This window comes from Argiope bruennichi, chromosome 3 (genome assembly GCF_947563725.1).
Source record: "Argiope bruennichi chromosome 3, qqArgBrue1.1, whole genome shotgun sequence".
In the NCBI taxonomy this organism is placed as follows: Eukaryota; Metazoa; Arthropoda; class Arachnida; order Araneae; family Araneidae; genus Argiope; species Argiope bruennichi.
This window is the reverse complement of record NC_079153.1, coordinates 97607739-97630047: the sequence shown is the minus strand read 5'-3', so window position 1 is coordinate 97630047 and position 22309 is coordinate 97607739. Positions and strand designations below refer to the sequence as shown.

The following is a 22309-nucleotide window of genomic DNA, read 5'->3' as shown; positions in this document are numbered from 1 at the left end:
ATTTTACCTGTATTTTCCGAATACAACATATAAAATTTGATCCTTCCTCTATACAGTGATGTGTAACTCAAATGGTTTGTTTAATTAAAAAAAGATTAAATCTGTTATTTTTTGAGTAATCTAATATGTCTTGAGGCATAGTTGAAATTCAATTTAACCTTTAAATTACTTTAAAGCACTTCTCCTTAGATTTCGGTATGCATGCTATATTTTGTTTCTTGAAGTGTCTTTAATGATATGTTTTTCTTCACCGTTTTCCTAACTCTTGGAGTCAAGGCAGAGTTTCCACGTGTAATCAAGATGGATAATAAATCTACGTCTTTTGACTATGTTTCAGAATATATGTACATAATTTTTTGCAATATACTTTCTTTTTTTATTAAACTTTAGATAGACTTAATATAGACAAGGTAAAGGCATACATGTAAAATCATTTATAGTAAATTTAGTTTTCAAATAATGGGTGTCAATAAATCAGTTGAACAAAAAGAATGTTTACTTGCAGTCATACATAGCACGTTTTCTACTAAAGTGACTATAACCTTTTTGGTTATTTAAATAGCGTTGCAAACACGAAATGGAACATATATTGGAATATCCTGACTATCTATCTTATTATCTTCATCTGGTTCTTTTTTTTTATGGGAAGAGAAAGGGATGGAAAGTTTTTTGTATCGAATATTCAAAAGCAATGTCGAACCAGATGAACCATTTGAAAAGTTGACATAGTATTAATTACTTTAGGGAAACGTTAGATTGATTAGATAGAAACGTTAGATAAGATTTTGAAACATAAGGTTTACTTTTTCCCGCAAACGTTTTATGAGACTGCTTTTGTTTTCTCTGAAAATGCCATATTGCCGCATTTATTGAGAACCTTCATGTCGATGTAATAAAATACAGTGTATCTATTTTTTCTTTCCTGAGTTAGACTTGTATAGCGGAGGAATTTAAATGAAACAGCAGATATGGTTTCACCTTTTCAGCGTTATTATGAAGCCTCTATGCCTACTAAAATACAAAAAAGGACGTTGAACAAGAGTAAACTACATCTTAATCAGATGTAGATTTGAAATATCAAAGGCCAAATTTCTTCTAACGCAGCTGTAATTAACTTCCATTGAATGCGTATTGTAACATTCCCCGTTCCCCAGTACTAATAAGACATTTACAGCCAGCTGTGTCATCGCTGTTAATTACTAAACTCCTCGAGATAGCCAGATGTTGGATCTTTTAACCTGGGTGGTTTCGCATCTGTTCATTAGCGACTACAGTGAAAGACGAAATGCTGGAATTCCTCGTCCAAGAGATATTGATAGTACCTTCAAGGAGAAAGGAGTGTCCAAACATCTGGATCTTAAATGTTTCTCATTGTGAAAGGACTATGATAACTCCGTGTTCCTGAATAGTTAGTTATGAAAGGTGCATCACTAAAAGGACCTTCCCACGACCTACTGGCGCCACTAAGGGAGCATATTGCTGAATCCCGATTGGCCGAAAGAGAGCTCAAATGACGAATGTAAATTAAGAGGCTGAGATTGTTGCCGAAATAAAGTGCGGAGATTTTTTCTTTTTTAGGGAGAGGAGAAGAAGCGAATTGCAGGCAGACTGTTGGACTACACCCACGAGTTCGGAGTCCGAGAACTACCTCTGGAGTGGTCGTGTTGACTAACAACCTGTTAGTTCCTTGTAGTGTTGTTTCTCCGTATTGATGGAGAACTGAGTTTCAAGATAAACCTTTGACTTCGACTGTTGTGTCTCCTACTACAGGTGTAAATAACTATTTATTTAACCAAGATTAGAACAAGTTGTTCTTTTGTGTATATATAGGGCTGTAAAATAAAGAATTGTCTGGAAATTCTGCTTCGTTATTTGATCAGTCTAGATCAAGACATTACAGTATTATCTTGCAAATAATATTTCACACGTCATTCAGTTAATGAAATTTACCATCTTATTTGTGTCCACCTTGTATTTTTTACCAACGTATTTTTGTACTTTGAAGCACTGACAACACTCCTTTGACAAAGGTGAAATATGAAAAAAATTGCTTCATCGAGGTCGATTAGTATGAATTCAATTGCATTAAAATTTGCTTGGTATATTACTTTCATTTTGAAAAATAAGTAGAGTAACAGAAAAATCATTAAAAAATCTGTGCTTCTTAACTTTTGCCTAAAAGTGAAATTTTTATTACGATTTTAGAAGGTAGTTTATGACCTATATTCCATTTTTTTTTTTTTACTATATTCGTTTTTATCAAACATGGTTATAATCTGTAAAAATCATTACAAAATCTATGCTTATGGGGGTTTTTTTTCAAAAATTAAAATCCATATTATAATAAATTATATGTCTCTATTTCCTGTTTTTGAAAACTTTCCATAGAATAAAGTTTTTATCAAATCCTAATGTCTTAAAAGCATTATAAATTTGCTTCTTAAAACTCTATTCAAAAACGAATTTTAATTTTTTATACATGTCAACATTTATTTAAGTCACTGTCTATAATCTGATATCTTAGTTTCCTTTAACTATTACTCTTTTTTGACTTTATATTTGTTTTATAAAAGATATGTAATTTAATAAAGAAAGGTATATAATCAATATTTTGTTTGATACATTTAACATCCTGCTCCTTTATAATGATCGGAAACATCTTGTTTATCCTTATCCATATGGATAATCCATATTTCTATTACTATTTTATTGACCAAATATCAGGCAATTTATCTTACGTGACTTGAAAAATTTTTCCGATAGACTCGCAGCGAAAGTATTGACAAAGACCTGTACGATATAACAACAGATAAGCATGGATTGCTGTTCATTTATTAAATTGCTGTGACATTCTATATGATAACTTTTCAATATAATGTATTTTTGAATGTAAATAAGATATAATAGAAGATTCTGTACTTATCGCTCATCTTCTTAAAAATTTTTTAAAGTCAACAATAGATTAGAGTAGATAAAAAGATAAAGGCAACAGCATTCAACATTAAGCTGAATGATTTGGTCTCTGAATGAACATATATTTGCTTTAAATAGTTCCAACAGTCAGTATAATGCCGACGTCCTGTACTAGGGGTAGCGCGTCTTCCCCGTGATCTAGGCGTTCCGGGTTCGAGTCCTGGTTCGGGCATGGTTGTTCTCTTCCTTGTGTTCTCTCTGTGAGGTGCGTGAATGAGCCCCCCCCCCGCCCTGTAAAAAGGCGTTGTGCAAGCGAGTGTGTGTGTGCTATCTTCATTTGAGCTAGAAGTCAGACTTCTGTCCTCGGGTGCTCAGGGGTCTTTACCCTCAGAAGCTACTGCGCAAAATTTGGCTTAAAATGTCACACGACAAAAAAAATCAGTCAAATAAAATTTTTCCGAATAAGAATATAGCTTAAAGTAGAAAAATTGTATTAGAAAAATTTATTTGTTATCAAAAGCGATACCAAATGAGACACATCACGCAATACAAAATATAGCCAGTCTGACAAGCTGCCGGATGTAATTGAGCTGGAATTAGAATTATTTGATATTAGATGAATCGATTTTTATAAGTTAGGAGATAGACTTGAAACACAGTTTGTCACATTTGGCTGAATTCCTCTTTCGCATAGCAGCAAAACAGCCAACAATGTTCCGAAGACCAGCGGAAAAAATTCACAGAATTGAACTCAGCAATATTTAATATAAAATATTATTTCTACACAATCTGTTATTCGTTATCATACTTTTTGAAGGTGAGAATATACATTATATTAGTCTCTTTCTATTAGTGTTACATTAGTCTATTAGTGTATATTAGTCTCTTTTACGTAGACAATCAACCACCAACTCATCGGAGCCAATTTATACACAATATGTAAGGGCCCAACTCCACACAGAAAAACGACACTGCAAAGGAAACTATTCTTAACTGTCGGAAGCAGTAAGATTTTTGCAGCATACCCATACTGTTACAATTTACAACGCGTTTCTGGACTGAAAATTATTTCAAAATGGGAACTTTCGATTAGGTTTTCTTCCAAATATGAGCTAGCAGGAATCGAAGAAAGCAGATCATCATGGAACAGTAAATAAGCCCCCTATAAGCATTGCAACAGATAGCCTTTTGGGCATACTCTTGATAAATACCCATTGTACATTAGTGAGAAGAAATGAAATATTTGTTTAATAGCACAACCTTGTTGAATGAATCAAACTGCGTAATAAACCATGCTGGAAATGAAAAAAAAAAAAAAATCCCCGATGAACTAGTAAAAATAAAAATGATGTAAGAAACTTTTTTACATACAAACAAATTTCGCATGTGAAAGAGAGTTTGAAAAGGATCGTATCAGCAAAGCATGGTGGAACAATGACTAGAATCAAAACCAGCATAAATGTCAAGAAAGGCGTCGAATAAGTTTCTATCCATCCAACAAGATGGGCAAGTCATATTTACAGAACAGAATCCTTTGCCAATTATCTTCAATGATTCCATTAAAGGAAAGAAACGATCGTGCGTGTGGCGATAAAATTTTATTTCATTTCATTATGGCGAGTTTTTGGCTTGTAATTCTGTAATAGTCTTCCGAAAATGACACTGAATTTTAGAAATATAATATGATAGGAATGGAAATATCTTAATAACGAAATTTCTGATGGGTCTGTTGTTACTAACAAACATGAGAGTGGTTTCTAACTAACAAATATGAGTGTGGCTTTAACTAACAAAAATTTGAGGCACCCTTGAAAAAGTCTTCATCTCCATTTTTTCCTTCTTTTTATTCCATATAATTGTTTATTACTTTTAAAATTAATATTTATTTCTAATTTGACTAACAAACATCATCTAATATTTATTTCTAATAAGAAAGGAAGGAGGTGCATTATTTGGTGTTATCTAATTTTGAGTATATTTATATAATTCATATTTTATTAACTGATATTTTATTATTAATAATCAAAATTGTTATCGATGTTTATTAAACTAAAGGAAATTAAAAAAAAATATCTAATATAGGAAGAAATTTAGGTATTTATGTTAATGGAAGCGAGAAAAGAGATAAAAAAAAATTAAACATTCCAAACAAAATGCACCATAAAGAAAATACACTCAAAATAATACTTTTAATATATTTTCTTTCATCTTCCATCCATGAAATTTTGCAGAGATTCTAAATTTTTAAAAAAAATAAACAAATACATTTCAAAAAGATGAAGCAAATTTTTGCGATGGAGAAAACACTTTATATTTTGCTTGCTTGTCAATGAGCTATACATTAAAATTAAACCATGAAAGATAAAATTGCTTTTGTAAGAATTTTTCAGTTATTACTTTGGTGTTCTTCTTATGTTCTTCGGCACATAAGCAGCGTTCATACGAGGCCAACTATTGTGCGCAATAAAAGGTCACGCCTACATCAGGAGCATTACGTGACGCCAATGGGACAATGTCAAATGGTTATCTAAGCCTTGAGTGAACGCTGTTATACATTAAACTAAAATGCTTATATAATAGCCACTATATAATCAGGCAATGCGCCAACCTGGCGCTAAAACACTCTGGTATTTCAGACTGTCGAGTGGATAATGTGAAAAGGAAAACAAGCCACTGCATGTCCAAGACAGCGACCTTGGTGAGAAAAGTGAAAACAATAGACTGTTCAAATTTCATAATATTTCATAATTATTATATAGTAATATAATTTTCTGTATAATTTTATATAATAAAGGCAATAAGAATTACTACTAATGTATTTTTAACTGAACTTCTACTAATGCAGTGCATTCATTACTTCGGCATCTAATCTGATTATCTGTGGATTACTGAGAATTATTGGGCATATATCCAATCAATGAAGTAACCAATGTATTGATTCAGCGAATCAGGTTGATGATGATGCCGTGTCCGCTTTACAACGGAAAGAGGATGCAGTAACTTTAGAGGGTAAAGGCCCTTGAGAACCCGAGGGCAGAAGTCTGACTTCCAGCTCATTTGAAGATGACAATCACACACTTGCAGAACACCTTTTTATAGGGGGACACTTTCACACACCTCACAGATAGAACACAGGGTTATAAACAACCATTCCCGAACCAGGACTCAAACCCGTTACGCCCAGATCACGGGGAAGACACTCTATCTCTAAGCCAGGATGCCAGCAGCGAACCAGGTTCAGTGAAAGAATTGAGTTCAAGGTAAAGTAATCAGAATAAATGAGCATCAAATTATTTTAAATAAATTCTCCCAGAAATAGATCCATGAACTGGTGAAGCTAAATATTTTTGTTCAACTTAGTAGAAAAAGATCACCTGCCAAAGTTCCACTGAAAATATATAGTACTGTTACTGGGTGTGTGTCAACAACATTGCGGTTTCTTAGGAAGTAAAGGAAACTTCATTCTGAGTTGAAAAAATATATTCTTTACAAACAAGTTCTTCTGCCAAACATTGCACACGTCTGCCAAAATTAAGTCTTGACAGCCGAGTCACACCTTGCGGTTGCTGGTGCGTTAAATAATGCACTGCACTAACTGTTCTCAGCAAGTGGAAGGTGTGTGTTTTGGAAGAAGGTTTTAAAATATCTGGAAATAAGCCGAGACAGCTCAACTTTTTTTGTACCAATATTCTGAATTGTTGTATTGCCAATAAAATTTGTTCTTTTGACTAAAAAATTAAGACAGCAGGCAGAATAAACCATTTGTTTTCAAAGTAAATCAGAATTCAGTTATTTCCTTTTTTTAGTTTCTTTCAAGTGAAATAGTTTTCAAGAAAATTCATAAAGGATAAGAGAAACAATTCACCACTTTGCTTAGCTAATAGATCGATTTATTTATTTTCTCATTGGTGACTTAGTCTTCACAAATATATTAAAATAAGTAATACATTTTTTTAAAAAAATAAGCATTTGGAATTTATAAAAAAAAACGTTATATATATATATATATATATATATATATATATATATATATATATATATATATATATATATATATATATATATATAAATTCTAATTTCAATTTAATTAATTTCCAAGATTTTATCTTAATTTAGCCCATAATAACTTCATTCTAAAATATTCTCTTATTTCGTGATCCAATTCCACTTTCGGTTTAATTAATTCCTCTGCAAAAAAGAATGCGCCATCAGTATAACATATCAAATGAAAGTGATACTTTGCCCTTGTCAGAGGTCAAAACATGTATTCCATCGGCGCATGGCCGGAAATCCTATGTTATATAAGACTAGTGATCATTTGTTTAGTTCCTTTTTGCCTTCCTTCTTTACTTCTGCTTTTGTGCGGCGCTGCGTCTGCTTGTAAATAAATTGCTTTCCCGAGATGGATATTAAAAAGAAAATAAAACGAAATTAAAAATACAACGTCTCGTCTAGGTCTTCAAACCTGCACTTTACTTTAACCAAAATAATGTTATATTATATATATATATATATATATATATATATATATATTATGAAGTAAAAATTATGAAGCACTATATTATACTTGATAGACGATAACCCTGTAATAAAATATTCTCATATATTTCTGATAGATTTGATTTGTGTGGGAATAAGGATATGGATTTCCTTTTACAGCAGTGATGCTCTAAAACAAAATTTAATGCAAGGAAATAGTAACTGGCATCGTTAAAACGTAGTTTAGTTTAGTTATATTAAAATTCCCTTTTAAAAGCAACACTAGGGTTATTTTGGGACGGATCTAGTAATTTTGAACCACGGTCAGATGATGAAGGCGATATCTGAGCTGCCACCCTTTCCCAAACTTCCATACCCCCACAGCTGGTGGACGTTTGCCCCCGACGGATTTAAAGTGCACCAGACCCGCTTATACGATGGTTGTTCGGTGGAATCGGACCTCGACTCTGAAACCCTCCGGTTTCGAAGCCAAGGCCTTATCACCAGGCCACCGCGGTTGTTAAAACGATATATAAAGGTTTAAAATAAAAATTAAAATATCGTCACTTTTAAAATTAAATGGATATAGTTAAAATAATAAATAATTTCTCTATAAAACCTATCTAAGTTAGAAGAAAAATTCCAATGATTTTTCTTAAAATTCAAGAATGTAGACCTTAAAATATCAGCTAATCAGTGAGGCCGGTGTAAATGAGATTGAATTAAAATATCGTAAAAACTGGATTTTGAAACATGAGTAATTATTTAATGGACTTTCATTGAAAACTATGGTAAGTAGTAAGATCAGGAGATCTTAAGGACAACTTAACGGTAATGGGTTTAACAAACAGCACTTTTATAATAAAAATAAGTAGAAACTGCTTCACCCAGCAGACGTTAATTATAATTTTTTGGAATCTGTGAAAGTAAAAAATATATTTCTAAATAATAAGCAATGCCAGTTTGTTTTTGCGGTTTAAAATGGTTAAACCAGGGACATCTTTAAAAAATTCGTTATGCAATTTTTTAATTAAAATATTTAATATTTACTAATGCAAAGAATTTACACATAAATATTAAAAATCCGAAAATCTGACACAAATGCAACGAAAAATAAATCCGGAAGGAAACCAAAATAAATATATACCGACAAAAAGGACCAGCTCTATTCACTAAATCATTATGAGGAAGGTGCTTCTGAAACTTCTCCGATCTCGCATATTTATTATATAATTTTGATAAAATTCAAAAAATATATTCCCGCAAAAATGGTTGTATCCAAAGTATATCGAAAATGAATTCTCCATCATTGTCCTCCGAGATCTCTTGATCTTACTCACTTACAATTTTTTCAATGGAAATGCATTAAAAAACCGAAAAACACAGCCGATTAACAATGAAAAATAGGAAATGCGAATATCTGCATTCATCCATATTGTATCACTATGTTACAGAGAAAGTAAGAAATATACAATCTAAAATGGATTTTTTAAAAAAATTACCATAAATCAGTATTTTATCTTTTTTTAAAAATTTGTTTGCTAATTTTGGATCTGTGATATAATTTATCTAATTAATTTCTAAGCGTCGGACATTTCTTCATCAAAATATGGGTCCTTCAGAATGGGAAATGTGTAAGAAATTTCGGCTTACAACATTCACTACAGAGTTTTTCCACCTCTTTAAGCCAATGGCGATTCTCTTGGCGATTTATTGGCTAAGAAAATCCTGGTAACCCTATTGGAAACTCGGAATTGTAATAGAGATGATCGTTTGTGACTTCAAACAGAGTAAGTCTCTCTCACTCCCATTTTTTCACTTCTCTCTCTCTCTTGCTACCGAAAACCACCCGCATCAAGAAGAGATGAGCGGAAGAGAAAATGAAAGGAAAAAAAAAGGAACGAATAATATGAAAACGCCAGGAGAAAAATATTGGGAAGAAAAGTAGAAAAAAAGTACAGAAAGGTGGCGAAGAAAAAGTCATTTTCGATCAAAAGTCATCAAACTCGGGGAACATAATTCCGCCGATGAAGTAGAAGGGAAAAAAAGAGAGATGCAGTCGCATTTCTACAGAGATTTTTACGGAAGCCAAAAAGGATAAAAAAAATTACAAAAAATCGCCAAGAGAACATTTGAACGAAAGCGGAAGCTTTTATGAATGCATTAAGGATGTCAATCACAGAGTTTCCCACAAAGTGGAATAAGAGAAAAGGGATGAGAGGGGAAAGTTGCATTTCTCTCAAATCGATATTAAAATTTCGACTGATGAGAGTAAAAACTTTCCGCTTCGGAAAAGGTTTCCACTGTCAGAAGAAGTTTCTGTCAACATTTTCTAATGCATAATTTAAGCAGGAAGTCGGGATGAAGTCTGCGATATGCTGAAGCCAGCTAACACAAAGAGTTTGATGGAGGGATTATACTTCGCCGATGTGTTTTTGGGAAAGTTAGCGGTTCGTATCTAAGATCAGGTGGAAACTTTTCAATCATTTTTTCCATTAAAAGCACTTTTCTAATTCTGAAATACCGCGATTTCATTTTGAAAAAAAAAAAAAAAAGTGAAAGAAATGCTTCACGAAGAACTTACGCAGAATTTGAAACAATTTTTTTTTTCTTTTGAAGAAAAGTTACATTTGATAATTCAGTGTAAGTTATATAAATTACAATGTATCATGTACTTTAAACGATAATTTTAATCTAAGTAATTTCCTGAGATAAATGTTCTGATTTTATAACATTGACAGTAACCACGATCGATATCTGGATGTGGAACCATTGTGTAAATAAGCAAGTTCTCGCTTCTTCTTGTTGTTAATACTAGTTTATAATCGCTTACGCTCATTTACATGATGGATCCTACCACCTGCACGAAGGTTGAACCAGGTCCAGTGATATTTATTATGATTCCACCCGTAGATTTCGTGATGAATCACAATAATTATAATTGAAATTGTTTCTAATACGTTGGCAAGACGGAGACTCATTTTTGGCTACATTGCATCAATTCCATACATGCAATTGGTCAACATTCCCCTCACTTTGCCTAAAACCATTTTCTTAAATTCACATTTCTTTCCAATGGTAGTTCAGATTGTGTTACTCTTTTATATGTTCAGTTACATTATTTTTTGTTTTGTTTATCCCTGTTTTTAATTTCCCTAACGTATCAAAATGCATTTCAGGTATCAATTCTGATTATACTCGCATCTTATTTGTGAAATAAATGAAAACGAGTAAACTATTTTCTGTTACTACCATTGTTGTAAATTTCTCAGCAGGATTATCAAGTATTATCAGGATTATTAAGTATATATATATTACTTCTCACTTACTTTAACAAAATCTATCCTAGATACCTTCCTAGGATACCTTATCCTAGATAACTACCTTCGATGACTAAAACTGATATCACCAGACGTTCTAGATGAGATAGGATAGCATTCATGTTTTATCTTTTATCTCGAAAATATCTCATATCTTCCTATTTTATTTTACTTTTTTGTAAAAATCTCATTATAAGCATTTTTAAAAAGTGAAGACTTTAATTCATTTTTAAAAACAGACTTATGAAGAATTTACCATCGTTTTATTTAACAATTGAAGGATATAATCACCCAGTTTTAATAAAAGATTCCAGTTATTTACTAGAATTCTTTTGAACATTATTAAATTCTATATTCTGTCTCATTAAATTACGGCATCTTAGAATTAAATATGTCAATGATGAAGTGACTGGATTTTTCAGTATTATTTGGAAACAAGCGTTATTTATTATTATTTTTTAATCTTATTTTACTTTTTACTCAACCCATATTTTGAGAGCAAACTGGAGTTCTTAAACTTTCCTAAAACTGCTTATCATCAGTTATAACAATATAAATAATTTTTAAAGAAAAGTTCCAAAATACTATATAGTCTGATTTTTATTTTATCATCGAATCATTTTAGTGGAATTTTCATATTTGTTTGCCCTGATATGCTTAAGAACTTTTTCGAAACAGGGAAAACAGGGGGAAAATAATGATAATAAAAAAAATCCGTGGTAACCAACTTGATGAAATTTGTCTATATCGGCTGATGTTCAGCACCAAATCTGGAGGCATGGATGTCTACCTTATATACAAAATTTTTTTATGAACAAACTCCTAGACAACTTGCTTAAATCTTCCTGTATTTGATTCAAAGCGTAGATAGATCATTAGCTCAACGCAATGCAGAATCGTCCTGAGAGATTAACAAATGTAGATGTATGTTGATAAACACATCTGGAAGCAATCACTGGGAAACAGGGGGAAAATAATAATAATAAAAAAAAATCCGTGGTAACCAATTTGATGAAATTTGTCTATTTCGGCAGATGTTAAGCACCAGGTTTGGAAGCATGGATGCCTACCTTATATACAAAATTTTTTTATGAACAAACTCCTAGACAACTTGCTTAAATCTTCCTGTATTTGATTCAAAGCGTAGATAGATCATTAGCTCAGCGCAATGCAGAATCGTCCTGAGAGATTAACAAATGTAGATGTATGTTGATAAACACATCTGGAAGCAATCATTGCAATTCCCTAAATGCGCTATTCATCAAAGCTGATATCCTCACAACACCATAGATAATTCATTTCCAAATATGAAATAATATGTCTTTAAAACAAAATCGTCAATTTTTTCCCCTCTGCCATTTCCCCTTACGCCAAACAAACGGCAAGTTTCAGACAAATTCTTCCATTGAAATCCTATGAGCATTGTACAGAAATCATTTCTCCATTATCCACAAAACTCCTGGAGGAGGAAATTCCAAAGAAGGAAGGAAGGGGGACGCAAAAATAAAGGCAGGGCACCGCATCTGTGGCCTGTCCCTTAAGCTACAACATGCATTGCTAATGACCAAAGTTTTCGCATAAAGCGCGGCCCAAACCGAAAGAAGAACATCAGAGCCAGCAACACAAAAAATATTCACTTGCAATCTTTTGCCAGAACGCTGCCGAAGTGCCCGGAAAGATTAATTATCACTGGGACTCGGAACTAAGGCCTTGATGAGTTCCTCAGGGACCCTAGGAGTAGGAAAGCGTGTTCTGCGCAAGATAAAGCGTCTGGCCCGACTGACTGTCTGGGTGGAACCAGCCTGGTGGGAAGAAACGTATCTTTTAATCTGTCCGGTCGGTCTTTTGTATCTAATTTTGTTTCCCCCCTTTGGACCCAGGGGCGGAATGGTAATGATGGGAAAAATGTATATATCTCGGGTTAGGATGGGACTCTGGACTGTAATAAGGATAGATGAATGTGTGCACTTGTTGAAGAAGGCGTCAGACTAAATGCATGTAATGCCTTTTTAATTTAATTCATAAAATTTTGATACAGTGTTAAAATACCAAAGAGAAAATAATTATATTTTGATACCAAATATTTACATTATATTATTATTAATTATAAAAGGTTTAAGATGAAACATATACAACGATATCACTATTGTCAAGTATGAATAGCTGTTAGCCTACTTTAATGCGTAAAAACAACTATAAGTGGCTTTTGCTCTATGAAATTCATCCAAATAAGGAGCAAATCTATAAGATAATCCATAATTTCCAATAATATGGGTAATTTCTCGCAATAGCCAATTATTTTCAGAAAAGTCATGGCGTGTATTTTTTGTAATAGCTCATTCATTATAAAACATGAATATAGTCCATTAGGATTAACTGGCTCGAAGCATGTTCTAATGGAGTTCTCTGAGTCTTTAAAATGTATTTCAGGATAAAACATTTCCCTGCAAAGGACCAGATGTTTTACAAAAATGTAGTGGTTCAAAGATTTTGGTAATCTTAAATACGTATACTCTACATGCTTTGACAAAAGACATAACATTATCAATGATATTTTTCAAAGATTATCCTTTATAAGCAAATGAAGAAACTGGGGTCATTTTCCAAAAAGATTTTGATGTTAATAAGAAAGAAAGACGAGGAAAAGTTAATATTGACATTTCTACTATGTATTGTAAAATAATTACAGCCTTCTCACAATTTGATCACAATCTTCTTATCTATGACAATGAGATAATTTTGAATCATATAGATTCATAATCCTTTGCCTAATTTTTTCATTATAATTGAACACAGAAATAAATAAAAACAATAAAGATTTATCTTCTTATTTGAATAGATACCATATTGAATTCTTGATGAAATGATGATGCAGATGTCGTCCTTGTGCTCATGCGGCAATGGTAACTCTTTTGACATCATCAATGTATGCGATCATCATCAATTCACAAATTCTATAATTCTAAGTATAGGATATAATGCTTGGATTAGAACCCGATTTAAAATAATATTCAAATACAAAAACATTTTCGTTTACTTTTCTCTGTTTCATTCTTGTCAAATTTATAAATCTGTGTAGTTATTTCTATTCATATATCTTCAACGATGTCAACTGATAGGTGAAAGTGAGAACGATTCCAAATTGTTGTTTTAAGGCATTTTAGTGACACACTTTGGTTAGCCAAGAGCATTTGGTACAATCGATTATATCTACAAATACTAGTTGTATCTAGTTTTCATCACTACATTTCCAGAAAATTCTTTCATAAGTTAGACTTTATGCGATAGTATTGAATCATTAAAATTGATTAAAAATGTAATGTAATATATAATTGAAATTAAAATGATATTACAAAAGCAAAAGAAGACAAAGGGTTCTTTTCCTTGCTGCAGTTGTATTCCTTTCACAATGTAAAAACCACTTGACTGACGGAATTTAAACTGTTAAACAATTATTTGAACTATAGCCAAATTAATAAATATTCACTAGGCTTGCTAGCAATACGCCTATTCTTTTTTCTATGGTTATATTGTTTAATAACCATAATTATCTATTCCAATGCTTAAAATCTAGATATAAAACATCTGTCACTCTGCCTCTTTCTGAGCAATATTCAGGCTTTTGATTTGAGATTTGTCGTAGTTGAACTAGCAAATTTAAAATAGATCAGTCAGCAATATGTACTTTTTTTATCATCGTCAAATTATTATTTTACTATATAGACTGATGTCGATGTTTAATCTAGATATAAAATATTTGCCATGCTACTTTCTTTTTGCAATATTCTAATCTTCAGTTTAAGATTTGTATTAAATAGGTACATAAAGGTATTAGTAAAATTCTAATAGCTCTGCAAGCAGTATATTCCATTTCTTCCAGTAGCTAAATTCTTATATAATTATATAGATTTATACCAATGTTTGAAATTTCGCTTTAAATATTTTTCATTCTGATTATTTTTCAACGATATACATGTGCTGGAGTTTGAGAATTGTCTTGTCTTGGAACTCCGAATAAAATAGCTCGTCTCAGTATTTTTGTAATTCTAATTTTATAAATTGCCACATTTTTAGCACATTTAAATAATTATTTGAGCCATAGTCGAAATAGTAAATATGCAAAAGACTTGCAAGCAGTAGGTTCTTTTTTCCCCTATAGTCAACCCCCGGGGGGGGCGCACCTCGAAATGAGGATGAAATGCTTCCGGCATGGTGGTTGGATCTCGCCACCCTGGAGGGTACACAAATAGGTGGGAGATCTGACTCCTACCAACGATGACGGGACGTACTTCCTTCGGGGAGGGTTGTACCGTGGCCTGTGATGGCCCTTAGGACTCAACCACAGTTCCCGCAAGTGTTGATGTTGCGGCGGTCTGGTCATTTAGTCTTATGGTTTAAATCCGTGTGCCTTCGTGGCGGGTCGGAGAGTCAGTTGGTTGATTTTCCCTATAGTCAAATTATTAATTAATTTTATTGATGTATGTCAGTGTTTAAAATCTAGATATAAAACACTCGTCATGCTGCTTACTTTTCAACAACGTTCAGATCTTGGAATAATATTCAGATCTTGAAATTGACTTTGTCCAGGCACAAAGCCGAACTAGCAAATTTACAATAGATCTGCAATCAGAACGTTCCTTCCTATTTTTTCCATCATCAAATATCCATTTAATTATACAGAATCTATGTCAATGTTTAAATCTGGGTGCAAAATATTAGTGATGTTGCTTGATTGTCATAGAAATCCAGATCTTGAAGTTGGGGAACTGCATTGTTCTGGTACTCGGAACAAAGGAAACTACCACAATGCATTCATTTCAACAACTATCATAACTGCTTTTCCCGAAAGACCACCGATGACATTACCTGTTTAACCTTCCGCAAAGAGAAAAGCAAAACATCTTTAACTCCAGAATATTTCGCATAAACTTACTTTAAACTTTCCCATTCCCATCTGAAAATTTCTCGCAGCCTTTCGGGCATCCCAGGGTGGTGATTAAATATTCTTTTAGTTCGACCTCTCTCACCTCCTTAACATCATTAAGGTTCAATTAAGAAGCTCCCTTTCTCTTTGCCTGCATTCGAATATTAGCCTCTTTTGTGGACCATTTATAGTGCTGGTTAATGTGCTTTTACCCCTTTTATCTGGCCATTCATCATTACATAATTAATCGACGCGAAACAACAATCTTTGAAACACTCCGGGAACAAAATATGATGCTGGAGGGCATCATCATTATTAAAATTTATTTGTTGTATCTTTTGGAACGAAAAATTTCAGCGGAACAAGATGTTTGAGCTTATCTTTTAAGTTCGGCGCCGAAAAGAAACGAGGAAAAATGTATAAAAAAATAGATTATATCTGGTAATGACTTAGATTAATTAATTTGCAGTATATGGATATTTCATAAAGATTAGTCATTTAAAAAATTGTATATATATTATCTAAGTACATAATCTGACTTTTAAGAAATTCGTTATTATGTTTGTCAAATTTTTACAATTTTTTTTTTTATTTTTTTTTTTTTTATAAATTTTAGTTGTTGAAGGAAGTATTATAGCAAAGATCTCCAAGATGTCCTCCAAACGACGTACTATTCAAATTTATCTAAGATGAAAATTGTTTATTTTTATCGTAGAATATAATATCATAGATTTATTTATTATATAGATTATTATATATTATAAATCACTACTATGTAGCAGGATATAATATTAATGTTATTATAGATTTATTGTCTTAGACTTATTTTTGTATATTTGTTGTTGTTGTTTATAATGCCACTTGCCATGGACAAGCTCGCTGACGAAGTCAGTGATTTTAAGTCAAGGGAGCGTCTCTTGTTTTAGTAGCGCCAACTAGGGCCAAGAGTACGTCTTAGCTACTCACACATCACATTCATTTGTAAAACCTCTTTTTACAGGGGAGCACATTCACACATCTCAAAGATAGAACAGATGAAGAACTACCATGCCATAACCGGGACTAGAAGCCAGGACGCCCAGGTGACAGGGAAGACGCGCTACCCTTATGCCAGGACGCCGACATTTTTGTATATTGTTATAACTGCAATTTCAAGTTGTAAATTTTAATATTAGTTAAATTTTAAATATTAATATTGATAAATTTTAAACATTAATATTAATATTAGAAATTTATTAATAATAAATAATAAGATTTAATATTTAAAAGCATTTTAATTATTAAATGTTAAATAAATGCAAAATATTATACAATTTTCAAAATTCCAATTCTAACTTGAATAATTGAACTATACATAATGGTAAATACAATTATTTTATTCAAATAAGCCTTCTTGAGTAACCAACATTTTTTTTCTCGAATTTTTATTACACAACATATAGTCACCATTATTTGCCAAATCGTCCCGTAAATTTGCCAAAACATATTGTTTATTCAAAATAACAGTATGAGTTAACTACTGCTGTTCTCAAATTGTTGTATTTGAAATGTGATTGTTGTATGTTGTCACAAAATACCAAATTTTTAGTGGCTCCAACTGCTATGTCAAAATGTTTTATTATCTATAATGTTTGATATATACACTTTGATATAATTGGGTAATATAATAAAATGAAGTCCTCAACACTCAATTCGATTGCAATATCTTAGACTATTTTAATACAATAGATGGAAATTAAAATCATTTTCATTTATGTAGCAATGCTATTTCTTTCTTCTTTCTCATGTTTCTTTCATTTAAGGAAACATCTAGCTTTAATTTTATTAAGATAAAAATTTATTAGCTTAGATTATCGCTATGCTTACTTTAGGAATATAATCAAATCCATGATATTTGAATTCATATCTTTTAAATGTTAAGTAAATCATAAATCTGAATATTTAAACTTCCAATACGTAAAATTACACTTTTTATAATTGTTAGTCAATATTTAAAATTTTTCCTCTCATTCGGTTTGTTTCTAATGAAGTAAAACTTCATGTGAAACATATAATGCACTTCCACTTGAAAACCATTTCAATGGAGATTTATTTGGACATAAAAGATGTTACATTTTATTGTCGACATTTAATGTTATTTCCATCTGTATAAGAAAAGATATGAGAGATAATTTAATAGATTTAAATACAAAAATTATATAATTCTTTGCACGAGTTTGAGCGCTCTTTCAGTGTATGTAGTTAATGCATTTTTTTTTCCAATTCAGTTTATTTGTTAATCAATATATTTTTTTTAATTACATCTCTAATCATAAGAGTGAAATTAAATAATTTTGATAATCAAAATATTAGATTTTTAGAAAACAATTTAAAAAATGTGAAAACAAATAGTGATTCAAAAATTTCTTAATTTCAATTCAGGATTATTTTAAAAAACATAGAAAAGACTAAGGATAAATCTCTATTGAGATGCTAGAAACGCGACATTAAAGATATAACAATTACTTACCGTTGCATGAAATAACTGCGTTATGTACTTCTCTGCATAGTCGAGTCCAGTAAAAATGATCTAAAAAATAAAAAAAAGAAATAAATTCTCTGATTTTAGAATTAAATATTTGACATAAAATTTACATTAATTATTTTGGTTGTGAAAACAAATTGGATTCATAAGAGGAAATACCATATTTTTTGTTTGATAATACATTTAACAGTATCAAAAACACATAATTTTGCATATGTAATCTGTGTTTTAGCATAGTAGGTGCTAAAGTATTTTCTATTTTAACACATTATTTTGCTTATTTAGTTTTTAATTAATAAAATTTTTCTTAGTTTTTTTTTTTTTTTTTACTTGTTTCGTGATGATTTAGAGTTCTGAAATCTTGGTCAGTAACGATACAATATTTGAATAATATAAAAAAATATTAATTTATAGATTAAATTTATTTTCATGGTCCCGTAATTGTGAAAAATCTTTTAAAAATGCAAAACGTCGTTAAATTGGCGAATGTCAATTCGGCGTTGGTGATAATGGCATAATCTGAAACTTGTCAAATAAACCCGGAAATGTAGCCATCTTGGCGAAATATTTGCATCTTATATGTAATGGAACTTTGCGGTGTTGGAGTAGTCTGAAAATTGTCGTTAAGCCATTATCTTCGCGTATTATAAAAATCGCGAAGTAAATACGGGGATTGTTAAAATTAAGAAGTACCATTAATTTAAATTTAATTTTAATTCCTTCAATATAAGTGATAACTACCAGTAAATTTAGAAAAAACTATATCTTCATAATATGGATTAAAATGCTTAATAAGATGAACTAAAGAACAAAAGGCAAAAGTTAATTATTAATAAAACAAAAATTTTAAAAAAATATTTTTTTACACGAATAACAAAACTTAAAATTAATGAATAAAAAAAATTGATGGTTGAAATAAAATGTCCGAAGGGCTGAAAACAATGCACAAAGAATATAAAACAGAAAAAAGTTTTTAAAGTTGTTTGTCTTTGAACGTGTTGTTCAAACAGAAGAAGAAATTATAATAATTGCTTACCAAACTGCTAATATAAAATTTTTAATTATGTTTAATTTTTAAAGACATAATTTATTATTTTTTCTTTTTAACGATATTCTTTTTATAGGCATTGTTTAGCATCGCCTGGACTGACACGGTCCAAACCAACTAACTTTATAATTATATTTATTTAAACAGAATTAACAGTTTATATGTGTTCATTTATGTTTGGAAAACAAATCTTGTGAAATAAGGATAAATTCTGGGATATACTAATTACTTATAATTTGTCAATATTGGGGCTCCTTAAAAACAAACAAAAATTTAAATCTTATTCTGACACAGTATAGCCCATACCTGACTTTTGAAATAAAAAAATCAAAAAAAAAAATCATTAAAATATGTATAGGATAACATTTTAGTTATCAAACGTAATTAATATTAACACACATCTTAATACATAATTGCTTTATTCTAAACAATACCAAATGAAAATTATATATAAACAAAAGAAAACGTGAGTTGTATGAAAGTATAATATATAAAATCCAAAAGAGTGATTTTCACATGAAAACCACATTTAATTTTGTACATTTAATACTCTTTTTGTCGTTTGTTCCTTTCGAATAAAATTCAAATAATATTAGCTTTATCTATCAGATATATTAGTATATATTGTTAACATTGGTTAATAATATAGTATAGTAATAGAATAATATAGATATATAAACACAAATAAAAACACAACAAATTTTTCCCATAACAAACTAGGATGATAGCGAAAAATCATTTTCTCTCAGACACAGATAGCATCACCTAGTTATTGAAAAAAGAAATGATAGTATATATGTCAGATAAGGCTTGATTAAAGGAATTTTAAAATTATTTGGAATATAAAAATTTTAAAGAACGTTCAGGATTATCATTTATTAAACATTGAAAAAATACATGTGCAAGCTACAGATTAAAATTTTTATTTATTGATTATAAAACAAATTTATAATGCTAAATTCGAAACGAAATTTACTTGTGATCTCCTTTTAAGCAATCGAGTTCTGCAATACGAACGTGTTCATAGGGCTTCAGAGACCCGAACATCCGATTTCTCAGTATAAAAGAAGTGTGTTCAGTATAAACGGTGTAAAAGAAGCATTGTAATCGTCAGAAAGATTCGAAAAGATTTTGACGAATCTCTACGTTTCAGAACCTCTCACAGTCCAAAAAAACAACAACACATTTTTGGCATTCTGTCTGTCCGTCTGCCCGTGAACTTATAACTCAAAACCGCTTTGAACTAGATAGTGAAAATTTGGCGTATGAAATCATGACTAAAATGGTAGTTTTATATCAAATTTAAACGAAATCCATTCACAAAAAGTGTGTCTGCTCAAATCCAAGTTAATTTGGTATGTAGGAAACGCAAAGAGCATGGCAAATACACAGTTTTAGAATCTAGAATATAGGTATCAAATTTTGAACCAAAGTCGTCAAATTTTTGGCAGTCTATTAGTTTGACTCAAACTCAATGACATAAATCAATGAAATTTGGTTTGTTATCTTGTGATTACGTAGTTTTGTGTAAAATTTTGATATCAACCGGCTGACAAAATAGGTTCAAAATACATATTCTAGCGATAGATTTAACAAAAACTCTAGCTTCATGTTCAAAGATCCATATTTCGTAACTAACATTCACCAATGCCATGCTAGGTATTCGCACCCATACCCAAGGTTCCTAATTTTATGCGGTGGAAAGGGTGATAAGACTTTTATTGGAAGGTTAATGAAAAATATTCGTGAAGATCATTCCACTGGTTAGTCAAATTTTTAAAATCTCGGAGGCTCTATTCGTAACAGCAAGCTTTTACGATTTTTGTTTTCACTTCTAAATTTTATGGAAAAATATCCTAGATATTAGTTAACTGATAAGAACGAGTTTGTTTAAATCCATTTTATTTATATTTTATATAATCATATTTTACGTTTACGAAATTTGCAGAACAAAACGTCACAGAACATTAATCAAAATTTTGTATCATTCAAATGTTACGCTGGCGTTCAAATAAATCTCTAAATAACAACTGATAAACCAACATCTTAACTCAATGAGCATTTCGGCTTTAACAATGCTTGCTCTGTTTAAAGAGCTAATCTGCATTGATTTCTGAACTATTCAGCTATTTGAGCTGAATGCCAAGAATCTTATTCATTGCAGTCTTCCAGATGGAATGTCCCAAGTGGCAATCATGCTAAAATAAATAGCGCTATTTATTCCTTTAGAATGAGATAAGATTTTTGATGCATTGCTTCATTGTTGCCATCAACAATGGATTCTTCAAAGATAAAAATGTAACGAAATGTAATTAGTTCCTAGCCGTAAATATAATTAAAGAAATTACTTGACATTTACAAAATAAAAACTACATTTTATAAAACAATATCTTGGTCAGTTTCCTTTTAGTTTATTCCTTTTATCGATCATTTTATGTTGTCAAGGTATATTAAACGAATTCACACCTCCAAGTTTGATAATAAATTGGTGTTTACAAATTTCACTTAAATCTGAATTTCATGATTTTCTTTGAAAAGTGGAATCCATCAACATAAATAAAATACTCAAAGCAAGAAAGCTTCTTGATTTTTTAAATTTTATCAATAATATGTATTAATAAAATTTGCCTAATTTAAAAAAATATCTAAAGAAAAACCATGAATTAAATGTCTGTTCTATAGGGCTAATATAATCCGATAGTATGCCAGAAATTATAGGATTATTCAAACACCTAAGAAATCTATAATATATGCACAGAATCAAGATGGCATGAAGTATTTCTTGAATATTTCTTAATAAACAGGAAATGCAGCTGCGAAATATTTAAATCGAAAAATTCGATATTTAGGATTAAAAGCCACATAATGCAAAGCTTGAGAACAATTTCAGTTTTCAATCATAATGGAACTGGATCCGAATATATCTATAAGTTAGATATGCATAGTCAAATCGAAATCTCACTAGTAGTACTCTTATTCAGTAATTGAGATAATGAAAGCTGTCATTTAAAATCATCGAAAGCTTTTCTACCCTATTGTAGAAAGCAGCAATATGTAAAATGTTCAGGATAGAAATTTGATAATGTTGCTTTCAGTCAGTG

At 30.9% G+C, this 22309-nt stretch overlaps 1 protein-coding gene across 3 annotated transcripts in view; it reads right to left on the bottom strand.

Annotated features, from left to right (window-relative positions):
• The window catches only part of LOC129962675 (teneurin-m-like), a 707945-nt gene that overhangs the window by 440946 nt on the left and 244690 nt on the right, over positions 1–22309 (bottom strand). For all 3 annotated transcript variants that reach the window (XM_056076579.1, XM_056076581.1, XM_056076580.1), the window contains one exon: positions 18146–18205. The gene's annotated coding sequence lies outside the window, so the exon portion shown is untranslated. The remainder of the gene's footprint in view (positions 1–18145; positions 18206–22309) is intronic.